This window comes from Herpailurus yagouaroundi, unplaced genomic scaffold (assembly GCF_014898765.1).
Source record: "Herpailurus yagouaroundi ecotype Mexico unplaced genomic scaffold, PumYag 164, whole genome shotgun sequence".
NCBI classification, from domain to species: Eukaryota; Metazoa; Chordata; class Mammalia; order Carnivora; family Felidae; genus Herpailurus; species Herpailurus yagouaroundi.
The window spans coordinates 29,219,288-29,245,008 of NW_024412405.1; the positions used below are offsets into that span (position 1 = coordinate 29,219,288).

At 37.4% G+C, this 25,721-nt stretch overlaps 1 long non-coding RNA gene across 1 annotated transcript in view; it reads right to left on the reverse strand.

Annotated features, from left to right (window-relative positions):
- The window catches only part of LOC121037812 (uncharacterized), a 55,773-nt gene extending 33,222 nt beyond the window's left edge, over positions 1-22,551 (reverse strand). The window contains exons 1-2 of the long non-coding RNA XR_005794002.1: positions 22,344-22,551; positions 20,872-21,085 (exon numbers count right to left, since the gene is read on the reverse strand). This is a non-coding gene — a long non-coding RNA (uncharacterized LOC121037812). The remainder of the gene's footprint in view (positions 1-20,871; positions 21,086-22,343) is intronic.
- Positions 22,552-25,721: the final 3,170 nt, after the last annotated feature.

The following is a 25,721-nucleotide window of genomic DNA, read 5'->3' on the forward strand; positions in this document are numbered from 1 at the left end:
AGGCACATATATTTTAAAACTCTTAGAAGTTTTTGAGGTACCTGGGTGGCTCAGTCGCTTAAGTGTCTGACTCTTGATTTAGGGTCAGGTCATGATCTCACGAGATGTCTTTCCATTTATGTATATCCTCTTTAATTTCTTTCAATAACGTTTTATAGTTTTCAGTGTACTAATCTTTTGTTTTGTTTTTTAAAGAGAGAGAGAGCACGGGGGAGGGGCAGAGGGAGAGAGAGAGAGAATCTCAAGTAGGCTCCACACTCAGCACGAAGCCCAACGTAGGGCTGGATCCCATGACTCTGGGATCATGACCTGAGCCAAAATCAAGAATCAGATACAACCGACTGAACCACCCAGGCATCCCTCAGTGTACCAGTCTTGATCCTTCTTGGTTAAATTTATTCCTGACTGTTTTATTCCTTTTTTGATGATATTGTATATGGAATGTTTTTAAAATTTTCTTTTTGGATTCTTCACTGCTGTTGTATAGAAATGCAAATGATTTTGCATTTGATGTTGTACCTTGTAACTTTGCAGAATTTATTTGCTTTCACTTTTTTGTGTGTATGGATTCGTTGGATTCTCTACATGTAAGATTAAGTCATCTATGTATAAAAATAGTTTTACTTCCTTTCCAATTTGTGTGCCTTTCATTTATTCTTCTTCCCTAATTGCTCTGGTAGGTGTGTACTTTTAAGAATAATTGTTATATCTTCTTGATGGATTGCATCTTTTATCAGTATATAACGTCATTCTTTGTCTCTTAATCTTTTTTTTTTTTTTAAGTAACCTCCACGCACAACACAGGGCTCGAACTTACAACCCCAAGGATCAAGAGTTGTATGTTAATCCAATTTAGTTGTATGTTAATCCAACTAAGCCAGACAAGTGCCCCATTTTTCTCTTAATCTTTTCGATTTAAAATCTGTTTAATTTAAAGTCTGATTAATAATATAGCCACCACTGCTCTGTTTTGGTTACTATATGTATGAAATATTATTTTCCATTCTTTCCCTTTTTTAAATATACGTTTTGTATTTTAAAAATTTTAACATAAGCTCTATGCCCAAAGTGGAGCTTGAACTATTGACCCTGAGATCAAGAGTCCCATGCTCCATCAACTGAGTCAGCCAGGCATCCCTCCATTCTTTTACTTTCTTCTTCTTTGTGTCTTCGTATCTGAAGTAAGTCTCTTATAAATAGAAAATCATTTTTTTTTAAATATCCATTCTGCCGATGTCTGTCTTTTCATTGGACAGTTTAATCTATGTATGTCTAAAGTAATTGTTAATAGGGAAGGGCTTATTTCTACCATTCAGTTCTTCATTTTCTATATGTCTTATACTTTTTTTTTTAAAGTTTTTTTTTTCAACGTTTTATTTTATTTTTGGGACAGAGAGAGACAGAGCATGAACGGGAGAGGGTCAGAGAGAGAGGGAGACACAGAATGGGAAACAGGCTCCAGGCTCTGAGCCATCAGCCCAGAGCCTGACGCGGGGCTCGAACTCACGGACCGCGAGATCGTGACCTGGCTGAAGTCGGACGCTTAACCGACTGCGCCATCCAGGCGCCCCTGTCTTATACTTTTTTTATTCAATTCTTCTATTAATGATTTTTTTTGTGGTTAATTTTTTGTAAGGTATCATTTTGATTCTTTTCCTTTGTTTTCTGCTTTGTTGTTGTTATTTTCTTAGTGATTACCTTGGAATTTACAATTAACATCTTAAATTTATAACAATCTATTTTGACTAATACCAACTTAGTTTCAATAGTATGCAACACTCTGAACTTTTGTCTCTGCCCACTCCCTTTATGTTATTATTATAACAGATTACATGTTATGTGTGGCTGTTAACATACTTTTATAATCATTGTTTTACACTTTTGCATAAAAGAAAAAAAGAGAAGTCACCAATCAAAAGTAAAATCATATAGGCTTTAATATTTACTCATCTAGTTATTTTTATCACTGTCCTGTATTTTTGTCACATGACTTCTAGTTATTGTCTGCTATCCTTTCATTTAAGCCTGAAGGACTCCCTTTAGCATTTCTTTTAGAACATAACAAAATTCCTGAATTTGTTTATTTGAGAATGTCTTAATTTCTCCTTTATTTTTAGAGATATAGAATTCTTAGTTAACAGTTTATTTTCTTTCAGTGTTTTAAATATGTCATTCCACTGCCTCATGGCCTCCGTGATTTCTGATGGGGAATCAGCTAATTTTATTAATGCTTCCCTTGTACATGACGAGTCCTTTCTCTCTTGATGTTTCCAAGATTCTGTCTTTTGGCTATAATTGATGTTTTGATGTGGATCTCTTTTGAGTTTAATTCTTTTTGGAGTTTGTTCAAGTTTTTGAATGCACAGTTTAATGTCTTTCATCACACTTAAGAAGTGTCAGCCTTTATTTCTTCAAATATTTCCCCCTTTTCTCTCTTCTTTTTCTGAGGCTTCTATGATGCATGTGTTGGCATATTTAATTGTGTCCTACAGGATTTGTTCATTTTTCTTTACTCTTCTTTCTTTCTGACTCCTCAGACTGAGTAATTTCAATTTCCTTATCTTCAAGTTCACTGATTTTTCTGCTTGTTCAAATCTACTATTAAGCCCCTCTAGTGGATTTTTTATTTCAACTATTATACTCTTCTGCTCCAGAATATCTATTAGGTTTCTTATAATTTCTATCTATTTGTTGACATTCTCCATTTGTCTATATATTGTTTTCCTGATTTCCTTTATTTTTTTTAAAGATTTATTTGTTTTGAGAGAGAGAGAGAGAGAGAGAGAGAGAGAGAGGGAGAGGGAGAGAGCATGAGCAGGGGAGGGAAAAAGAGAGCGAGAGAGAGAAATCCATACATGCTCCATGCTGTCAGCCCACAGGCAGCCACAGGACTTGATCCTATGAACTGTGAGATCCTGACCTGAGCCAAACCAAGAGTCAGACGCTTAACCAACTGAGCCACCCAGATACCCCTTCCTGATTTCCTTTAGTTCTTTGTCCATAATTTCCTTTAACTGAATTAAGCATATTTAAGACAGTTAACTAGTCTTTGACTAGTAATTCTAATATCTGAGCTTCCTCAAGGATAGTTTCTGTCAAATCATATTATTATTTTTGTGAACGAGCCATGTTTTCTTGTTTCTTTGTATGCACTGTAATTTTTGGTTGAGGACTGGACAGACTGAATATTATAATGCAGTAAGCCTGGAAATCAGATTCACTTCCTCCTCAGAGATTACTTTTGTTCTTTGTTGAGGGCTTTGGTTGTCCATTTGTACAGTGACTTTTCCTATTTTTGCAAGCTTTGTATTCCTTGCTATATATGACCACAAAACATTCTGTACCATTATTTCTGCAGGTCAGTCTATGACCTATTTTCTTAAATGCTTGAATTATATATATATATCCATATATATACACACATAATTCTCTCTCTCTCATTTATATATATACGTATATATATGTGTGTGTATATGTATATATATGTATATATATGTATATATATACACATATATATATACGTATATATATATGTGTATATATACATATATATACGTATATATATATGTGTGTGTATATATATATATATATATATATATATATATATATATATATATAAAGGGTATATATGTCTAAATATTCCAGTAGAATCAGTTGCCAGGGACTTCCCTGCAGTCTGAGGGGGACAAAACAAAGGTAATGTCTGCATTTGTCCCTTAAGGAACTGCCAGATCTTCCAAAACACACAATCCTAAATATGTGAAAGATAATGCCCTTCATGCACACCTTAGATTTAGCCCATTGCTCTAGGAGTGTTTGCCATCCCCATGTCCAAGGGGAGGCTGAGGTATGGCAGATGATAGCTGGTTCCCACAGGTCACTCTCTACCGAAGTTCAACAGCCTCTTCCTTTATCAAATACTCCTCTGGTTATCATAAATGTCTAATCCTGTTCCCAAGTTCCAAAATAAGTGATCCTGATGGTTTTTTTCCCCAGTTTAATTTTTCTTTGGATAAAATGATTGACTTTTGGGGCTTCCTGGTTTGCTATTTTTCATAACACCACTCAGTGTATAGCATCTTAATGTATAGCAATGTATAGCATGTTACCTTAATCTGAGCAGACCTCTTTTAATAGGTATACACTGTGTCTTTGTGTGCTTTTTTTTTTTTGATTAAAAAATGTTTATTTATTTTTGAGAGTGAGAACTGGGGAGGGACAGAAAGAGAGGGAGAGAGAGGATCTGAAGTCGTCTCTGCTGATCGCAGACAGCTGGATCCAGGGCTCAAACTCACGGACCAGGAGATCATGACCTGATCCGGAGGCTTAACCAGCTGAGCCACCCAGGCACACCCGTGTCTGTTTCTGTGTGTGTATTTCCCCAAATCTCTTAACTTTTAAATTTCTAGTTATTTTTAAGTTTTTCAATTATTTCAATTTTTTTTTTCTTTTTGAGAGAGAGAGCATGCAAGCACAGGAGTGGGGGCGGGCGGCAAAGGAGAGAACATTCAGCAGGTCTATGCTTAGTGTGGAGCCCAACACAGGACCTGATCTCATGACCATCTAACATTTTTTTAAACAGATTTATTTTTAAGTAATCTCTACACTCAACATGAGGCTCGAACTCAAAACTCTGAGATCAAGAGCTGCGTGTTCTACCAACTGAGCCAGCCAGGTGCCTCTCTGACACTTTTTTTTTTTTTTACATTTATTTATTTTTGAGAAACAGAGTGAGACACAGCATGAGCAGGGGAGAGGCAGAGAGAGAAGGAGACACAGAATCTGAAGCAGGCTCCAGGCTCTGTGCAAGCGGTCAGCAGAGAGCCTGATGCGGGGCTCAAACCCACAAACTGTGAGATCATGACCTGAGCCGAAGACGCTCAACCAGCTCAACCAACCGAGCCACCCAGATGCCCCGACCCTCTGACACTTTTTATAGACCAATGCACCTGAGAATCTTCAACTCTAAGTTTTAGTAAATTTTACAGTAAATTCTTCTTGTAAACTCTAAGTGTTATTAATTTTCCTAACGGTTATTGAAAGAGGTATTCTAACTGGATGGTGTAGATATATTCCCCTTTATAACTCTTGCCTCATAAATAGAAACAACAGGCTTTGTCATCATTTTAGTTTGATTATACTCTGGTTTGAATCAGTCAAAATGTTAATGCAGTTAAAATATATGTCAGTCTTCCTACTCAAGCAGACTGAAAGATTTTATGTTTAGCACTCATTAACTATGCGAATCTTATCAGCTATCTGTGGGAATTTTGTAGTGAGTACTAGATTTATTGAATTCTAGATAGCTATAAACAGGTTAATTTAGAACTGTATATGTGTATGGAAAGCATGTAACAGATTTTGATAGATTGGAAGCTAGAATTAGCAAATCTTTTTTCAGTACTGTCTGTGTGTGTCTGTTAAAGCCCAAATATGATAATGTTTGGCTTATTGTGCCCTCAGAGCACAATAAGTGCTTGGGGAGATGGTCTTTTATGCTCAAATGTATGATGTGCAGGGAACAGAGGCAGACATGAAGGAAAACTCTCTGTCTTATTATCATAAACAGTATTGAGCTCAGGTGTTTTAGTGAATGAGAAAGAAGTGACTTTGAAATGATAATGACTCACATGTCACCCAAGGAATTTGAGAATTCTTGTCCCTCACAGCAGCATGAGATGGAGGACAAAATCGGATATATATATATATTTACATGTAAGCCAACAGTTTGGTTACAAAACCCTCATTATTTGTTTGTACTATGCCAAGGATTGAAAGAAGTTTCATTTATAGGTCCTGCTGTTCACTCATTTACTCAATTATTCAATCATTCATTAAAAATTTATTAAGAGTCTATTGTGTTACAGGCATTAGGGGTAAAAAGATGAATACAATATGGTCCTTGAAACCTCTAAATTAGTTGGGAGCACAAATGAAACAATTAGCTAATATGATAGTATTGGAAGCTGACTTAGGAGTGGTGCCTTTTTATGTATGAGCAGAGTTTAGCACCAAAGGAATCTATCCTTTATGTAGGCAGAGCCTGAGCTATTTATAGGAGACAAAAAAGGGGTGAATGCATTTTCTTGAAAAAATAAAATGAAACCTGTCTTGCTCATTAAGCCTAAATTTGCCTGATGCCTTAAAGAAGCTAGTCAAAGAGAAAGGTCTCATGTCCTGGAAAAGAAAGGTAACTGAGCAGGATGGAATCACTAAGAGCATACTTCTCCAACTTGGTTTATTTTGATTAGGGTATCTCTAAGTTCAGGGGAAAATGAATTACTTAATCCTCTCTGTCTTTTCCTGTGCAGGTAGATTCAATAGCAGCTGTTACTCATCATGTCAGGTGCAAATACAAATGAAATTATTATTCAAGTGTAATAGCTTCATCCTTCTCCTTGTTCATGTGAGTGCATAAGAACCAGGGTCTAGTGTGAAGAAGGTTTCCCAAAGGAGAAAGGCCTGATGAGGATGTGGGACACCAAGCAAGGTGAGAAAGGTGTTCACCTGTGCGGTGTCCTGGTATCAGTGTCACTGCCCAGGAAGGGTATTCAAGTTGGGCTGGCCAGCATGTTTAGCCCAAGTAGGGTGATAATAGCAAGTACGTGGTGATGGTGGTTGGGAGTGGGAGGGGGGTGTCAGCTGGGTGTAGAGTCCAAGCAAAGTGATAAAATTTTCCATTTGGAGAAAAGGCCCGATGGAGTTGTAGAGCTGAAGCAGATGAGGAGGGTTTCTACATGTTGGGGTGTCTCAGAGAGGGTCATTATGCCCTGATAAAAATGAGGGGTAATTGTGGTGATATGATTTTTGTTCCATACTGTGTGATTGATCAAATGTAGAATATATAGATAAAGTGAGATAGGTTCTTATTTTCTGACAAGAAAGTTATAAATGAGGAAAGGGGGAAATGACAGTTAACCCTGTGATGTTGCATTGGAATAGGAAGTATTGGTGTGGACTCGTGGATTTCAATGCACAAAGATATACATTAAATCTATCTATCTATTATATATATATCTTTATATATATATATCTTCCTAATATATATTAAATATATTTTATACAGAAATAAAAATAGATGTTAATGTGTATGTATATACATACATACATTCCCTAGTTCTGTGAAAGGATCTCAGGATAGTACCCCAATAGCAATGAATACGTCTAGCACCCAAATCTGGGCTTCTACATATCATTCTCTACACAAAGGAACCAAAGAACCTTGAAGAAATAGCTGATTCTGGGACCTTTTTTTAGAAAGTAATTGTATCAGAAAGTAAGGAAGTGATTTAAATAAAAAGTTAATGTGTCAAATGAATGAATATAGAAGCCACCCTATATGACCTCCCATTGGCCAAAATAAAGATAAATATAATACTGATAGTAATGGATTATTAGTCACTGAATAAAGTAAAAATCTATAAGATGATACTGATATACTAAATGAATAAACTGAAACTTTGCTTAGGAATAGGATATTTTATACCTTCAAATAACCTCCCTCACAAAATACTTTAATTGTAAAGGAACAAAAAAAGCTTTATAGCACGAAAATCTGTCAAATATCACCTTGATCAAGAGATTAAAGTGGGAGCATCTGGGTGGCTCAGTTGGTTGAGTGTCGAACTTTGGCTCAGGTCATGATCTCAGGGTTTTTGAGTTCAAGCCCCATGTCCGGTTCGCAGCTGTCAGAACAGAGCCTGCTTCAGATCCTCTGTTCCCCGTCTGTACGTGCCCCTCCCCGCTCATGCTCCCTTTCTCTCTCAAAAATAAATAAATAAACATTTTTTAAAAAGAGAGAGATTAAAGTGAACAACATCATTGTAGGCCACTAGATAAGGTGTAATGAGAACTCAGAATTACCTTGTGATACTTTGAATGTAATGAAAAGGAAACAACAGCAAAACAGAAATTGAAAGATATTCTGCAAAACACGTGGCCTAGAATTTTCAAAAGTCCTGAAAATTAAGCAAAGACTGAGGACCTCTTCCAGAATGAAGGAGATGAAAGAAACATGACACGGAAGTGAAATGTGTAATTCTGACTGGATCCATATTCACAAAGGAGCTTATTGGGTCAATTGGCAAATATTAAATGGGGTCTAAGGGTTAGATGATGCTAATGTACCAAGGTTAACTTCTTAATGTTGATCACTGTATTGTGCTTATGTGAGAAAATGTCCTATTTGTAGGATATATACACTTAGCATTTGGTGGTAATGGGATATCAGATCAGCTACTAATTCTCAAATGGCTCAGGGAAAAAAAGTTCTTTGTTCTGTACCTGCAACTCTTAAATATGTTGGAAATTCAAAACAAAATCATATTTTACATTATTAAAAATAAGATCCAGGACTCTGGTGTCGTCTTGTTTCATATTCCAGCTTCGGTCTGTGAGCTTGGTTAAATCCTGTAACCTCTCTAAGCTGCTGTTCCTTCCTCTGTGAAAGGGGATCAGAGTAGTAACTTCTTAAAAGGGTTGTTTTAAAATTTCAATGAAAGTGGCGCCTGGGTGATTCAGTTGGTTAAGCATCCAACTCTTGATCCCGGCTCAGGTCATGATCTCATGGTTCCTGAGTTCGAATATCGGGCTCTGCACGGACAGTGCAGAGACTGCTTGGGATTCTCTATCTCTCGCTCTCTCTCTCTCTCTCTCTCTCTCTGCCCTTCCCCCACCTGCACTAGCCACTCTCTCTCCCTTAAAATAAATAAATAAACTTGAAAAAAGATAAGAAAATAAAGTTTCAATGTAAAACGCCTTCACATAATTTCTAGGAAATTTGTAGGAATAATTTGTAGGAATTATTTTTCTTCATTAGAGGTTATTTTCTGTACTCATTTTTAAAAAATTGTTTTCAATGTTTATTTATTTTTGAAGGAGAGAGAGAGACAGAGTATGAGTGGGGGAGGGGCAGAGAGAGGAGACACAGAATCTGAAGCATGCTCCAGGCTCTGAGCTGTCAGCCCAGAGCCCAAGGTGGGGCTCGAACTCACAAACCATGAGATCATGACCTGAGCTGATCTCCGAGGCTTAACCAACTGCGCCCCTTCCTTACTCATTTTTATGGAATAAAATAAAGGCTATAATGCAGTTGTGTGTAAATGACTACAAATGAGAATGCATGGTGAGTTCAATTTTTCATATTAAATGATTAAGCATTATACATTCTTTAGTCACTTAATACAGAATCTTATCTTCTAACTTTATAATAAAGAATCTCATCTTTCATCTTCAATTGTGAATCCAAGATATGTTTCAGTTCAAATCCATCAGATGAATAATATAATTTAGTTTAACCATATTATAGCTTCATGTACTCTAAATGTCTCTATAATAACAATGTTGGATGCCACCAAGTTCCAGTTACGGAAATGTCTGTGTATAAATACACATATACTTTCACTGCCAGAAATATTGAAACATCATGGATGTCACAGTGGCAGAAACTGTGTCCATATCAATAACAATAGATGACAAAATACATATTCATATTCATAACTTTACACTTGCAATTAAGAAAATTCAATGTAGTGAAGAGAAGGAAATTTGTCTTTGGCCCTTTTTTTTTTTTCCTGCCTTGACAAATTACCACGAACCTGGCCTAAAATAAAATCCATTTATTATCTCACTGTTCTGTAGATACAGATTTGGATGGGCTTGGCTTGGTTCTTTGCTCAGGGTATCACAGACTGGAATCAGTTATCTCCTGGGCTGGGCCCTTATTTGGAGGCTCTGGGGGAGAATTCCCTTCTACGTTTGTTCAGATTGTTGGCAAAATCTAGTTCCTAGCACATGTAGATAGCACCGAGGCTCCTGTTTCCTTGCTGGCTGTTGTCTGGAAGTCACACGGAGCTCCTCCAGACCACCTACACCCCTTCTCGTGTAGCTCCTTCCATCTTCAAACCAACCTTGGTGGGTCAAGTCCTTTGCACACTCTGAATCTCTCTTATGTGGGATCTAGAGAAAGTCCTTTGCTTAAAAAGGGCTTGTATGGTTAGATCAGGCCCACCTGGATAATCTTTATTTAGACCAGTTGCACCATATAACATAACACAATCATTGGAGTAATATCTTATCACATTCATAGGCTCCAGTGACCAGGGTATGGAATTTTGAGGACTGTCTCTAGAAATTCAGCCTACTGACATAGAGCAGGGGGAGGGGGAGTAACAAATAATGCATTATTCTGTAAGATGATATTTAATTTTTGATGGGCAATTTAGAGGTATATTTTCTTGAAATGTCAACAGCATAGGTATATACACATAAATGGTAAGAGGAAAATATTGAACCAACATGAAAGAATCATCCTCAATATTAGTTCTCCTGTGTATAATTACAACATAGGTAATTTTGAGGATATTTGAAGTTATACACTCAGCATGTGTGTGTGTGTATATATATATATATATACATAAATATATATATACATATATATACATGCTTCTACAGATAATACAAAATTATTTCAGTATTAACTTAGGAATTTAGGTTTAGTTAAAACTACACAGTATTAAATATTTAATGACTTTTACACTTTCTCTGGTTCCCATTCTTAACTGCCAAATTGGCTAAATTATTATACACATAGATATAAAAGTCAGTGGAGGAAGAGAAAGATGGTTTGCTGCAGGAGGCTGCCAGGTGATTCTAGAATTACTGTCATCACACTTGCCCATACCGATTTTGTCTTTGTTGCCACAGTGAGGAACATTTTGAAACATTTCAGAGAATTGTATATTAGAAAGTGCAAAATGATAACAACTCAACTGGGCAATTACAGATTCCTGAAGCTGTGTAACCAGCGGTCTTAATATAAACAATAACCTGCATGTCTATGGGCTTTCATGCACACACTCCCAGGAGTGCCAAACCTGGCCAGCCCCTCCCCCATGGTTCTATAGCTCAGAGGCTTGGCTTAGGTGGGGTTGGAAATGCCCTAGAATGGCTCTTTGTTGATTTTCCCTCGTGCTAGAGCCTAGTGTTGCTGTGAAGCAAAGTGCTATTGAATTTGCTCACTCAGGCAGAACACTCAACAGGAAGGAAGGAAGCAGCCATTCTTTCTGGTCCTATTGTCTGACCACCCGGCTTAAGCAATCAAACAGCTCTGTGGCCATAGCTGGATGCTTACAAGCCTGTTGTGTTTTTGTTTTTTTTTTTTTTTTTTTTTTTTTTTACCCCCGGTGGGCACTGGGGAAGGGGGCAGGGATGGATAGAAACTGGCTCTTTATGGTTTTCACTTACTTTTGATTATTTGGTGACATCGTTTCATGGCTCACTCTCAGGTACCCATTTTGTAACAGCAACGTGAAAAAAGAGTCAGGATGGATGAGAGTGTACATGTTTTGGAAGTGAGGTAAAGATAGCTATATAATGGGCTCTTGCTATGTATGATTCTGAAAATGGGAAGAAGTAAACATTTTGCATCACTAATATATTTTGAGATTAGTCATTTTTTAATAATAGTTTTTAATGTACTGCCAACTTCATGTCTTTAGACAAGCCATTTGTCATCTCTGTGCTTCAGTTTTGTTTTCTTTTTTAATTAATAGAATAAGGATAACAACCCTACCTTGTTTCTTTCATAAGGTTAGTATAATAGTGAAATATGCGAAGAACGGCTTAGAAAAACATTGCATTATCCTAAAATACAATATTTGGATTCTCTGGAGGAAAGAAATGCCACCGATTAGACAACCAAGATGAGAAAGAGAACTTAATAAAAGCCAAGAGTTACTGAATAAAAATAATACATTTTGTCATTGATATATCTGTTTCTAAATTATTGACAGCTACCTTCAAAGTCTGACAAGTTTCCCCAAAAACCAATAGCCTTGGGATTGCCATAAGGAGGCAGTTAGTAGAAATCTATACTTGGCAGCATAATTCTGTGCATAATTCTCAGTTTCTAAGTACAGTTTTAAAATGCATTTATTAAAAGACCAAAAATTCATATGATTATTCTTCTTTTACATATGAATTTTAAGGGAAATGAAAATTTTTAAATCAAATACAATTTGAAGAGTAGTTATAGTTAAATTTTGTTGGGGAAATGGTGCCTTCATTAACATGAGCTTTAAATTTAATTTTTTTTTTGATACGAATCCTAAGTAACTGTAATGATTACAGTTATTCAGAAGTCATGAGGAGTTTAAATTACCTGGGTTATTTGGGGACTTTCTGATAGTTTCTGAGGACACCATGCCATAATCTTTAATAAGTAATAACTTTTAACATTAAACTGTGGAGAAAGGCAGTAGCTTTTGAAGAGCAAAGGCGGTCACGTCACCCAAGGCTGGATATGTCCTCTAAGGAACAGAGTCAAGGAAATATTCTCATTTGATTTGAATGGATTTTTCCTTTTTATGGGCCAAATTTCATGGGAAATCCATGGATAACTTGTTAGTCTAGAATCGTGGGGTCTAGAGCAGAGCTCAGATGGGCATACTGAGATATCACCTGATTTGGTGCCCCCCCCCCTTTGATTTGCCACTTTTAGAAGTTGGGTAATGTCAGGCTCTCTCTCTTGGCTATGTGCACTCTTCTTCACATTAGCAATTCAGTATTTGGCACCACCCATGTAGTTTTCCCAAGTAGAAGTCAAAGCCAGTTCTTTAGGAAAAGATTCCCCACCCTTGGGTGCAGAATCTGTTTCACCTGTTCCTTAAGGATATCCAGACTATCAGAACAGTGAGGGGAGCTCATAGAAGCTGACAGCCTTATAGTGATTAAAAGAGACTAGTAATTCCTCAAATGTAGGTTAGGCTTAGATATTCCCATGTGCTATGATTTATAAGGGAGCTTGGAGAACATCAAACTCTCAAAAACCTATTTACCCAGTTAACCCAGTGTCCAAACTTGATCATTTTGAGGTTATTCCCTTGGGTGACCATTCTGGTGAGATAGGGTCACTTCTTTCTTAGAATGAATTTGTTTTCCAGGCTCTCTTTCTTAGGGATGATTTGATGTGAAAACACCAGAGCCTGCGGAGTAATGAAAGTTGTGCTGAAAAAGGAGGAAAGTTACCAGAGAGAAGGGGGAGGCATTGAAAAAGAGATTTTTTTTTTAAATTTTTTTTTCAACGTTTATTTATTTTTGGGACAGAGAGAGACAGAGCATGAACGGGGGAGGGGCAGAGAGAGAGGGAGACACAGAATCAGAAACAGGCTCCAGGCTCCGAGCCATCAGCCCAGAGCCCGACGCGGGGCTCGAACTCACGGACCGCGAGATCGTGACCTGGCTGAAGTTGGACGCTTAACCGACTGCGCCACCCAGGCGCCCCCAAAAAAAGAGATTATTTTTTAAGTGGGTCCCAGGCCCAAAGTGGGGCTGAAGCTACCTCCTGGAGACCAAGAGTCACATGCTCTACCCACTGAGCCAGCCAGGCAATTCAAGAGGTATCTTTACAATGCATCACAATGTACCTGGAGAGGAGCAAACTGATTCTAAGTAACTTAACAGTCTACTAGAACAGAGTATAATTGTCTTTAGAGGAAATTAAAAAGCTACAGTGTAAAATTTACAATGTCCAGAATTGACCATCAACCACAATAATTACTATGCATGAAAAGAGGTAGACAAATGTGACCCACAGCCAGGAAAAAAAGGGGGTCCAACAGAAAGAGACCCCAAATGGCAGAGATAGTAGACTTGTCAAACAATATTAAAATGACTCAAGGATTATAGAGGAAAGCATAAGTATAATGAAGACAGTGATGGAAGATCTAATGAGGAGCAAACGGAAATTTAGTCAAAAATGTTATATCTTGGGGTTCCTGGGTTGGCTCAGTTGGTTAAGCATCTGACTCTTGATTTCAGCTCAGGTCATGATCTCATAATTCGTGGGATCCAGCCCTGCCTGGGGCTCCACACTGACAGCATGGAGCCTGCTTGGGATTCTCTCCCTCTCTCTCTGCCCCTCCCCCACTCATGCAGCCTCTCTCTCTCTCAAAATAAATAAATAAACTTTTAAAACACTCATATCTTGGGGCGCCTGGGTGGCGCAGTCGGTTGAGCGTCCGACTTCAGCCAGGTCACGATCTCGCGGTCCGTGAGTTCGAGCCCCGCGTCGGGCTCTGGGCTGATGGCTCGGAGCCTGGAGCCTGTTTCCGATTCTGTGTCTCCCTCTCTCTCTGCCCCTCCCCCGTTCATGCTCTGTCTCTCTCTGTCCCAAAAATAAATAAACGTTGAAAAAAAAAAAACCACTCATATCTTACATGAAAATTTCACTGCAAATTATATGATGAAGAAATTTCATTGGTCTTAAAACATACCATTGGAACTATAGAAAATAAAGCACAGGGACTCCCAGATCCCAGTTTTTCATGCAAGGGGCTTGGATGTCACCACTCCATCTTAGCAAGTGAAAACTGGACAAACTGAAAAATCAACTCTTCTTAGATCCTTCAGAGAAGTAAGTTCCCAGGACAGACCATTTCCCCGAAATTGAAGAGACAGGCATTTACAGAGAATCACAAATTATCAGAGCAGAAATCTAACCAGGCTCAGATAAAGGAGGGAGACTGACTTCATTAGATACTACTTTACATTGTTTGCATTTTAATTTTTTTATTTTTATTGTTTCAAATGTTTACTTATTTATTTTTGAGGAGGAGGAGGGGCAGAGAGACGGAGAAAGAGAATCCCAAGCAGGCTTCATGCTCAGCACAAAGCCTGATGCAGGGCTCGATCCTACAACCATGAGATCATGACCTGAGCCAAAGTCAGATGCTTAACCGACTGAACCACCCAGGTGCCCCTTTTTTTTTATATAACATGTTTTGCATATAGCAGTCTGTATTAAGTTAATGGTCACTTAAGTTTCAATCCGTTCTTCACTCCTCTTCCCCCACCAACGATGATTTAGGTATATGGTATAATACTCCACACTCATGTATTGTGAATCCCTTGACTAATTTTTATAGATGTATCTATTTTTACTTCTTTTGTGTTTCCTACTTTCTCACTCCTACTGTATGGTCTTTCCTTTCCACTCAGTCACCTTTAACATTTCTTGCAGGGCTGGTTTAGTGGTGATGAATTTCTTTAACTTTGGTTTGTCTGAAAAACTCTATCTCTCTTATTTTGATTGGGTTTTCTGGTGCGAGGCTCTTATTTTCTCCCCACCCCCCACCCCCCACCCCATTCTGTGCCTGCAGTGTCCTCCCTTCCACAGACAGTACTGCTGGTCTGTTAGTTCCCAACCGTGTCTCTGCCCTTCCTACTCTCTTTGATGTGGCCTCTTCTCTACATTTAGCTGTGGAAAGTCTGTTCTGCCAGTCTTCCTTCCATTTTCTGGATTATTTACACTAATGTGGATGTTATCTAGTTGTATCCCTGGGTCAGGTTCAGTTTAGGGTCCTCCTACTCCACCATTTTCCCCAGAATTTCTGAATGCCTTTTATTTATTTTTTTCAATAGCAACCTAACATGATTTTTAAAGCCAAATGAAATATGCTGAATCCTTTGCTACAGCACTGAGTCAAATCTCTTTCTCTCAAGTGACAGAAGTTTGAAATATTTCAAGAGTTGTTGAAGCTGCAAAACTCTAGTTTGCTCATCTGTACCCCCCCATTATTGCCCTGTGGGTGCACAAAATGTCAACGTTCCTTAAAAGAATGCATCAAAAACAAAAACAAAAAGAATACATCAAGGATTGGATGTAGTGATTTGGATAGGATTGTTCTATTGTGCCAAGGACAGTAAACATCCTCCTCCGTGGATATGGAGACCACAGATCAATTCAGCAGCCTAATTGAGGGCAATTTGTGAATCTCTTATGACTTGGCAATTCCATTTCTATTGAATTGGTTTTTTTTACAGCTACTTTGCACATGATTCACAGGACGCCGGTTTTCAACTTATAAAACTCATAATATGAATTGCTTTCATCTTCCATTTGTATTTCAAAATTGGAAAAAAAAATTTTTAAATAGAAAATTTAAATACTTTTAGCTATTTCATCTTATCAGTTAGCTTTATACCATCTCTCCTAAGCAAAACTCTTGCCTGGGGGAAAGAATACATTAAAATAAAATAAATTAGATTAAAACATTGGATTGGCTCCTCTAACAGAGATAAAAAAACAAACAGCCCATCCTCACATCTAGTTGCCTCCCTCATGTAAAATCCCAAGATGGTGGGTAATTCAGGGGAATACAATACTTTAATCCACGAAGTTATATAAACATCCTCTGACCTCCAGTAGTGATTTCAGTAATCTCTTCATCGGCATCCAACATCTCTCATCTCCTTGACTTTTTACTATGTTCTGTTCCTCTATCCCCATTACTAGCAACTTTCTACAACTAATTTCTATGTTCTGGCCCCCATGTTGAAGATCAATGCTGGAAAGTTATGAGAAAATGTTGACGGATCTGTCAAAATTCCCTTTCTACTACTAAAAATCTTTTATTAATAGTTTTGTTCTATAACTATAATTTTCTTGCTTTATACCTTGCCTTTAACCTTTTAGTTCACAATCCTCATCCACCCTGTTGGCTGTCACTGAAATTGTGTAATTTGTACCTGTTTCTGAAATTCCAATGATTTTCAAATTTTGTTCCTTCTTAGCTTTTTCCTTTCACACTTCCAATCTGCCAATCTATTGAGTGTTGTACTGATTAAAGAGATAAGCATAATTTTTCTACTTTTCCTCCCACATTCTTTCCAATGTTATATGAGGAAGGGGTCAGAGGTGACTATCTTGAAGTTATTTTATTATTAGTCATTTTGATGCATGTGAATGATAATTTCGCATGGTGCAAGCTAATTCTTCAGAGTTTTTTATAGTAGGAAGAAGATATTTGATATTTTAGAGTCAGCTGGTTTTTTTCCATCATATTCCCAACATAGCAATTAAGAATATTTCTATTGAGTCCTACATGGGAGGCTTCCATGTTTCTTTTCCATATCTAGAAACAAACTCTCTCCACTCCTTCCCCTGAGTCGATAAAATTCCATTTTACAGCTCAAGATTTATCATAGGAAGATGAAAATGAAAGAAGGAAAAGAGGAGAAGGAGTAGTAGTAGCATAAAGGTATTACTCCCTCTTTTTCTTCCTTCCTTGCTCATCATTCCTCTTCCAATCTTTTTAAAAAGCAAACAAACTACAACAACAACAAGATAGCTTTATGTGTTCCAGACTAACAATGGTAAGTTGCAAGAAATAATTAGTGCATGAGTTAGGAAAAACTAGGTTATGGGGCAACGACAAACAAGTCTCCAAATCCCAGTAACTCAACAGAAAAAAAAAAACAACAACAGTTTTTCCTAATTATTCTATATGTTTAAGCTGTTCTCCAGGGGGCCTTTATTTGTCATAATCATTCTGGGATTCAGGTTAATGAAAATACCATCCTGATAAGAATTTCCATAATTATTGAGGTAGTGGAAAGGAATGCTGAGAATCATACATGAACACTTAAAATTTTTTCATGGAAATGACAGAGACTACTTTTGCACACCTTTCTTTGACCAAAAAAGTTATCCATTTGTTCCTAACTTAGCATGTGTCGAGAAGGATGAGCATTAGATGACCCATATGTGGGCATCCTCTAGTGACTACCACTAATATTTGATGAAGGAGCCAGGTGATAATAATAGTTCTTACCTCATTGTTTATTGTGAGGATTTATATTAACACTTAAGCATAGAGTAAGTTCTATTATATGAACTAAAGTTAAAAAAATAATTTATACAATGTATTTTTTTTATAGGACTAACAACTTACATGGAGACCATGAGTGGTTAATATATTCTCTGGGAGACTTTTGTGTAATTCTTATATTTTATTTATGTCATTCTAATTCTGAGCTTATATAATCATTATTACATTTAGGTGATTTTCATGTTTAAAAGATTATTGATTTCCTTTCATTGATGAAAATAGAGCTGGGAGGAGAAATATCAATTTTATCACTCCAAATACACACACAAATTCAGAATATATTTTCTTATCAAATATTGTTTAGATGGAATGTTAAATCCTCTTGCAAAAAAACTGTACATGATCCTTATGCAACATAAATAAAATAACTGGTCTTTGTCAATGGTCAATCGAGCTTTCAAAAATCCATTCCATCATTTACTTCATAATGAGTTATGTAGGTAACACAAAAGCCAGCTCTCTTGTGTGTTAACATAGATATGCCTCTGAAAAACTTTGTCAGGAGGCAGTTAAAGTCAGAGCTGGTCAGATGAGATAGCAGAATGAAGTCTCTTCTAGTTTACAGACCTGACTAGTCTAGAGGAGGCAAAATACAAAAACTGTGCAATGAATTTCATCCACGTAGACAATATCAATCTTGATAAAGTGAAAAAAAAAAAGGCAGGTTTTTCTCAATGCATTTCTTTTGGGATGAATTATCTCAATAATTGTCTTAACTCTCCACTTAAGGAGTGCTTTCTAAAGCAAAGTTGTGGTTTGGCAAGTAGCCAATCATTTGGGCAGTAAAGTAGACAATTTAAGCCATTGCGGTAAGTAGAATAGCTAGAAATCTGTAGGCTGGGCTGGAAAGATGACACTGAAGAACTACAAAACTCTTATGCATCTGCACTTGATGGGTTAGATTGCTCTGTCTGGACCCTCTTGTCTTGCAATTTCCTTCAAACTAGATTCTTTCTTCCAGGTGATGGTAACCTGATGCACGTGAGACATAATGTGATCACAAAATATTCAAATCCTACAAAAGCTTATTGTTTTTCTAAACTATATGAAATATGGAAGGGGATTCAGGCATACAATAAACATGGTGATTTGTAAAAACAAGTTAGAAAGTAGTAATTTTAATACATATAAAATCAAAGATGAATATAACCAGAGGTAGAAAACCAATGAGAATCTGAGGGTCATAGAATTTTGCTATATCAAGAGGAGAAACAATATTCTCAGGAAGTAAATATTATTATTAGGTATTTTGCCCCTAGAACCTAAAGAAGTTTATAGTGATGTATCATATTCCCAGAAATTTATAAAAATAAGTCACATAATTCCCAGAAAATACAGTTTTAAAATCACCTTTACGGAAACGAAATACTTATAGCAATTATTGCCAAAAGAAGAATTTATAGCCTTGAGTGAAAATTTGGAATCTAGATTTTTCTTTTTCAGGTAAGGAGTATTTCTAACAATTCTTTGATAGGCTCGAGGACTCTATCAAATTAAAATTTTAACTTTTTAAAACAGAAGAGATCTTTCTTTTTATTGTGCATAGTTCTTAAATGATGGTAAGATTAGAAAAGAAGATCAAATAGAGAACAAATATCATTTTACAGATATAATTTTTTATTACCAAAAATAAATGGACTGTCTGATCTAAATTCTTTCAGAAGAATGCCCTTTGAAAGATGCACATACAGCTGCTACTGGTCTGTAAGAAACTCCCCTTTTGAATCAGAGAAAATTTTATTGTCCTCAAGATGGTGTGTGGTTTTTTCTTTTCCTAATAGTCCTTTTATTTCTTTCTTGCAATTGAAGATACTAATTATTATAAGCTAATACACTCAGATTTTTATAAAAGCAGATGTTCTGAGTTTTAAATTCAAATTATATTGTTAAGAAGCATCTTTTTACTCATTTTTCTCCTCCTTGTCCTCCCTCTGCCCTTTATTCTATTTTCAATTCTTTTATTATTCACAGATCTTTTCATAGATTTCCGTCCTTCAGAAGATTATGGTCTTCCAATGTTAAACCACTTAAATCTGTCCTTCTAATGGAAATGCTTTTTTTCAGTGGTTAAGAAACACATTGCTCTTGACATGACTGAGTCTAAATTTCCTCCCTTGTTCTTTTATGTAGCTTTTATTTTCTCACTGTCCGCATTTTTCCCCAAATGCCATTTTACGGTTTGCTTTTATAATAACATTGCCAATGTTCTAATACCTGTTGTTTATCTGATTTTTTACAGCTTTATAAAGCACTTTCATTTCTTTGGTTTATTTATTACATTTTGCTTCTTACAAATGTATTTGTTAAAACTTTTTTTTCATGTGGAAAATGAGTCATAAATGAAGCATGATATTGTTGTAGACTATCTACTGCCAGAAATAGTTTTCTTTTAACTACTTTCAGAATTATATTAATCCTGGAGGTTAAGTCATTTCTGAAATATATTACTCCTGGAATTTAAAGCTATAAAGCATTAACTGTTATCATATTTTTTCAAACTAGAGTTACTTTAGGTAATGACATATTTCTTTCTTTCTTTCCTACAGGCTATTAGGGCTATTACCAGTTTCAGTTTGGAAGAACAATGCCAAGATTTTAGCTTCTTCAAAAGGTAAGTATTTCTTGGGAGACATCTCTGGCTATACATATGTGATGGTCACACACAGGATCGCTTTTAAAGTGAATGCTAAAATTATGAATGCAACATTGGTATTTTTTATTCCCAGCAGGATTATCTTTTTAGTGCTAAAAAGTAGTATCCCTTTAGTGAGGAAAAGTAAACATTAAGAAAATTTCTTATAAAAACAAATTACTATAGTTTAATTTTCACTAAATGAAGGCAGAACAGAGTGAATTTTAGGCTGGCTGTAATAATGAACACAGCTGGTGATATTTCAGAGACCTTTTATTTTACGAGATTTGAGGAGAACATGTTCATAGCTGACTTTGTTATGCAGAAATCTCTCTTCAGACACTTGAGACACTGTGTCTATTACTAGAGTTAGTGGGAAATGGAATTAGCCATGATGATGTGTTGACCTTAGGATAGCACTTTAATTTTCATTTTTCTAAGTACCTTCTCTTATTTTACCCTCATAAGAATTTTCTGAGGTAGGTGCTGTGTAACAAATTATGCTTAACCTTAGCAGCTTAAAACACTTATTATCTCCAATTCCCGAGGGGCTGGAATCTGGAAACATACCTGATTGTTTCTGGCTCAGGGTCTCTCTAGAGGTTACAGTCAAGATGCCAGCTGGTGCTGTAGTCATCTCAAGACTTGACCAGGTCGAAGGATCTAGATGCAAGTTTACTTTCATGGTTATTGGCAGACTTCACCTCCTCACTGTCTGTTGGCCAGAGACTTTAGTTTCTTGCCATCTGGGCCTCCTCATAGGCTGATTTAATGTTAATGGCAACTGGGTGATTCCAGATGAGGGACAGACAGAGAGACAGAGACAGAGAAGGAAGAGGAGGAGAAGGAAAAGGCATCATCATCTAAGAAGCCGCAGTCTTTTTAATAACCTAATCTCAAAAGGGACATACCATTACTACTGTTGTATGTTGCTGGTCACAGACTTACCATAGTACAATGTGAGAGGGGGCTACAGATGGCTGTGAACTCCAACAGGTGAAGATCACTGGAGACCATTTGGGAGGCTGGCTCCCATAAAAGGCAATGGGGTGTTATAAAGCTGAACCACATGAGGGCCTGGGAAACAACTGCCTTGTTGTAGATCATACACATAATTTTGTGGTTTTGAATGTGGCAATTAATTTTCTACATGAGAAACTCATGCTCTTCACAAGTTAGTTTTTTTCCCTATGATCATCGGTTTTTACATGATGATAAAAATGTACCAGTTAAAAAATTAAGTTACTGGACTTCATGAGATGTTTTTCAATTTATGACTGCTAGTTTTTCAAGCAAAGAAAGTGAGGCTTGCTGCACATGTACCTTTCCTATCAGCCATACATTGAACTAGGGCATCGTTTAGATGGAAAATGTAATGCCTCCTGTTTAATTTTGGATCACACTCTCTTCCCTAGTTTCATTTTATGTCAGCCACAGCAGAAGTTGTAAGATGGGGAGTTGTGACTGCAAAGCCCCTTTATGTCATGAGCACAGAGAGTTCTACAAGAGAGTAATGTGGATGGTGTCTTTGAGAAAGCTTAAATGTGGTTAAGGTTTTTATTTACAAAGCAGTAAGTGAAAACATATGTGGTAATCATCAGGCGAATTTTCTGAATTATTGTTTAGCTATTAAACAACCAGCTCATGTAACTAGGAACTTAAAGTAATCAAATTGATCATTTACTATTTTCCATCGTAAGACTGCTATAATCAACACACTGTGTTAGTCATTGTACTTCCTGCTAATTACCGTTTATGACTCTTTAGTTTTTTTTTTTAATTTTTTTTCAACGTTTTTATTTATTTTTGGGACAGAGAGAGACAGAGCATGAACGGGGGAGGGGCAGAGAGAGAGGGAGACACAGAATCGGAAACAGGCTCCAGGCTCTGAGCCATCAGCCCAGAGCCTGACGCGGGGCTCGAACTCACGGACCGCGAGATCGTGACCTGGCTGAAGTCGGACGCTTAACCGACTGCGCCACCCAGGCGCCCCTATGACTCTTTAGCATGGCACTCGTGGTCTTCTGAAATTGGATATTTACCTCTTTCAACAGCTCCCATTCCTCAGTTCCTGTGATCCGTGTTTGATGATTTTTAACATTGAAAGGATTTTCACGTATCTGTACTCCTTGCCATTTTTGTGCATGCATTCATTCATCTGACAGGTGCAAAGCAAATGCCTGTGCCAGGCACAGGACTAGATGATAGGAGACAATGAAAAGAAGAGACCGGTTCCCTCCAGCCATGGGCTTCTTATCTCTCTGTGGGAGATATTCCTGAAGAAATAATTACAGAAAAACTTATAAATTATAATTTTTAAAAATTGGATGATAGAAGAAGACCAGGGCTTGCAACATAGTACAAGGAGTGGGGGGTCTAACCTAATGTGTATGGGGGGAAGGCAGTCTCCCCTGAGGAAGTTTATAATAGCAGGAAGCTTCCATGAGGATCAGCACTGGCAGACACCCAGGTATGTTTAGAGTTGTTTTTTGGTTTTGGTTTTTTTTTTTTTTTTTTTTTGACATGCAATTAACTTCAGTGTAAACTCTACAGCCAACTGCAAAGATATTATGTTGCTATCCTTTGAACATTACTGTAAGTGTTTAAGCATTGGCAACTGTTTTTGCACAAGCTGGTAAAAATAAAGCATGAATTTAAGCACAGAATTAAAGATAACTTTATATACTTTGTTATTATAATTAATGTAATTATTCACACATTTAACAAACTCTTGTTAAATGTTGTCTCATGATTGCAAGAGTGACCTTTGGAATCAGATTTGAGATTGAATCTTCACTTTGGCATTACCGTTTTGTGGAAGAAGCTGGGGCTCTTTTAGACTTAGTCTATCCATCTGTAAAATGGAGACAATAATATATACTTTGAGAACTGTTGAGATAACGTGGACAAAGTACAGGTGACCCTTAAACAGCATGGGTTTGAACTGCATGGCTCCACTTACATGGGGATTTTCCCCAATAAATACAGTAGAGCACTCTAAATGTATTTTCTCTATTTTCTGATTTTCTTAATAACATTTTCTTTTCTCCAGCTGACTTTATTGAGAGGAAACAGTATGTAATACATATAATATACAAAAGATATGCCAATAAACTGTTTATGTTATTGATAAATTCTTCCAGTCAACAGTAAGCTATTAGCAGTTAAGCTTTTAGGGAGTTGAATGTAATGCACAGATTTTCGACTGCACAGGGCTTGGCGCTCCTAACCCCCACACTGTTGGAATCAACCGTATTTACTAACAGCTGAGACACTGCTGGTCCTCAATACATGGTAGCTATCATCATCATCATTATTTACAGCTATCATTATTTGCCAGGGTTAAGGATAAACCAGATAAACTTAAGCCATAGTAATTGTTCCATAATTCAATCGTGGAAATGCCATTAAAGATTCGGTATCTTAATACAGAACTTTAGGACTACATTTGTAATTATGATTATCCAAGAATACTGGACTACTGTATGCTCTGTAGAGAATGTGGTAATATATTCTAATTCAATAATTAGAGGTATTGAAGAACCACAGGTTGTGCATAAAAGAACAGGAAATGACTAAATAGTTTTGATTTTGGAAACTTGTATTTATGGTTATGCTAATGTATGTAATTAGAAACTACTTAGTGAAAACGGGAGCAGTGGGAGTTGGTGGGGAGAAGGAGGTGGAGGCTTAGAGAACACTGTCAGCCCTGCTAAAATCTTGGCCTTCATGGTGTTGGTGACAGACCATGCAAGGTGGTAAGCAGAGGTGTGGCATGGGCAAATCATGTTTTAGATGGCTTGCCTGGGGAAGGGCTGGTGGAGAATGGCCTGAATGGGAAGCAGAGAGGCCGGTTATACGTGCCTTAATAGGCTAGGTGAAATTTGCTGAGGAACCAAACTGGTGAGGAGATTACAAAGCATTATTTTAACTATTATTTTATTATTTTAATAAAGCTGATAAATGGTGATGACCTGAACCAAGATAGAATTAAAATGAATCTTTAGGAGACAAAATTGGAAGGAGGTTTTGATGAACTGGATGGAATAAAGGAAGGAGGGGAGTTGAAGGAAATGGATGACCCGGAGATAGTAATAGTATTGACAGAAAGGCAAGGGCAGATTTGGAAAAAAACATATTTCAAGGGTCAAAATCAGCCAGACTTGGTGATTAAGTGGAAGGGTGGAGGCAAGTAAAAGACTTATGGAGACTCCAGGGAGGTACCACCTTATAAGCAACGGAGTGTATCTAGAAATATATTTGGAGGGGAAGTTTATAAGTTCTGCTTTAATCCAGTCTGTTGACTTTGAAACGCTTATGGGACATCCAGCTGGTTACAACAGGTAGATGCTGGATGATGTGCAGCCATCCTGAAGATACGTGTTTGAAAGATATAAACAGATACGTGACAGCTGACCATGGGTGAAGGACATCTCTTAGGAAGCATGGATTGAGTAGGAAAGCAGTGCGCCCTTAACTTCTCCCATGGCCTTATTCACCAAACATGTTTGTTGACTAAGACACGTCTTCCAAATGGGTCCCCTTTATTACGTTATCTCACGCCAGGATCCTGATTCAGGCCCTTTCTCTCTCTGTCTCAGAGAACATCCTCAGAGAACACTGTCTGTCCCCAGTTTCCTTCTTTAGTGCCGCTAGAATTTTCTTTCTGTAATGAAAATCTGCAGTCATCGAATTTGGTGATTAAAGTCTGGTAGTGTCTGTTCACTGTGTACAGTGCATAAGTCCCACTTCGTAACATGAAAATACAGGCTCATCTCATTCCGCAACTTCTGACGTGCCCAAGTCCTCACCAGATACAGCACCATCTCCAGAACACATCATATACGCACACTACGCAGTAGAATCGCGAGCTACTACCCAGCCTTCAAGTTCCACTCATGCGCCATTCTGTGCTCTGACCTTTTCCCTGACTCCTCAATGCTCATCCCACTTCCAATCCAGCCATGTATATATATGTGCACATCTACATCTGTATTCACATTTGTTCACATTTTTGTGAGCCCTTTAGGGATAACTGCATTATCTTTTCATCTTGCTGTCCCATTGCTGGCCCTTAAAACTCATCCAGCACTGGGGCGCCTGGGTGGCTCAGTCGGTTGAGCTTCCGACCTCAGCTCAGGTCATGATCTCCCGATCAGTGAGTTCGAGCCCCGCATCGGGCTCTGTGCTGACAGCTCAGAGCCTGGAGCCTGCTTCGGATTGTGTGTCTCCCTCTCACTCTCTGCCCCTCCTTTGCTTGCATTCTCTCCTCTCTCTCTCTCTCTCTCTCTCTCTCTCTCAAAAACAAAACAAAATTCATGCAGCACTTAAACGAAGTTTAACCATAACTGAAGCTTAAGTTGTAATTGGTGATTCTAAATAATATTAACCTTTTCCTGAAAAAAAGAAATCTCTTAGAA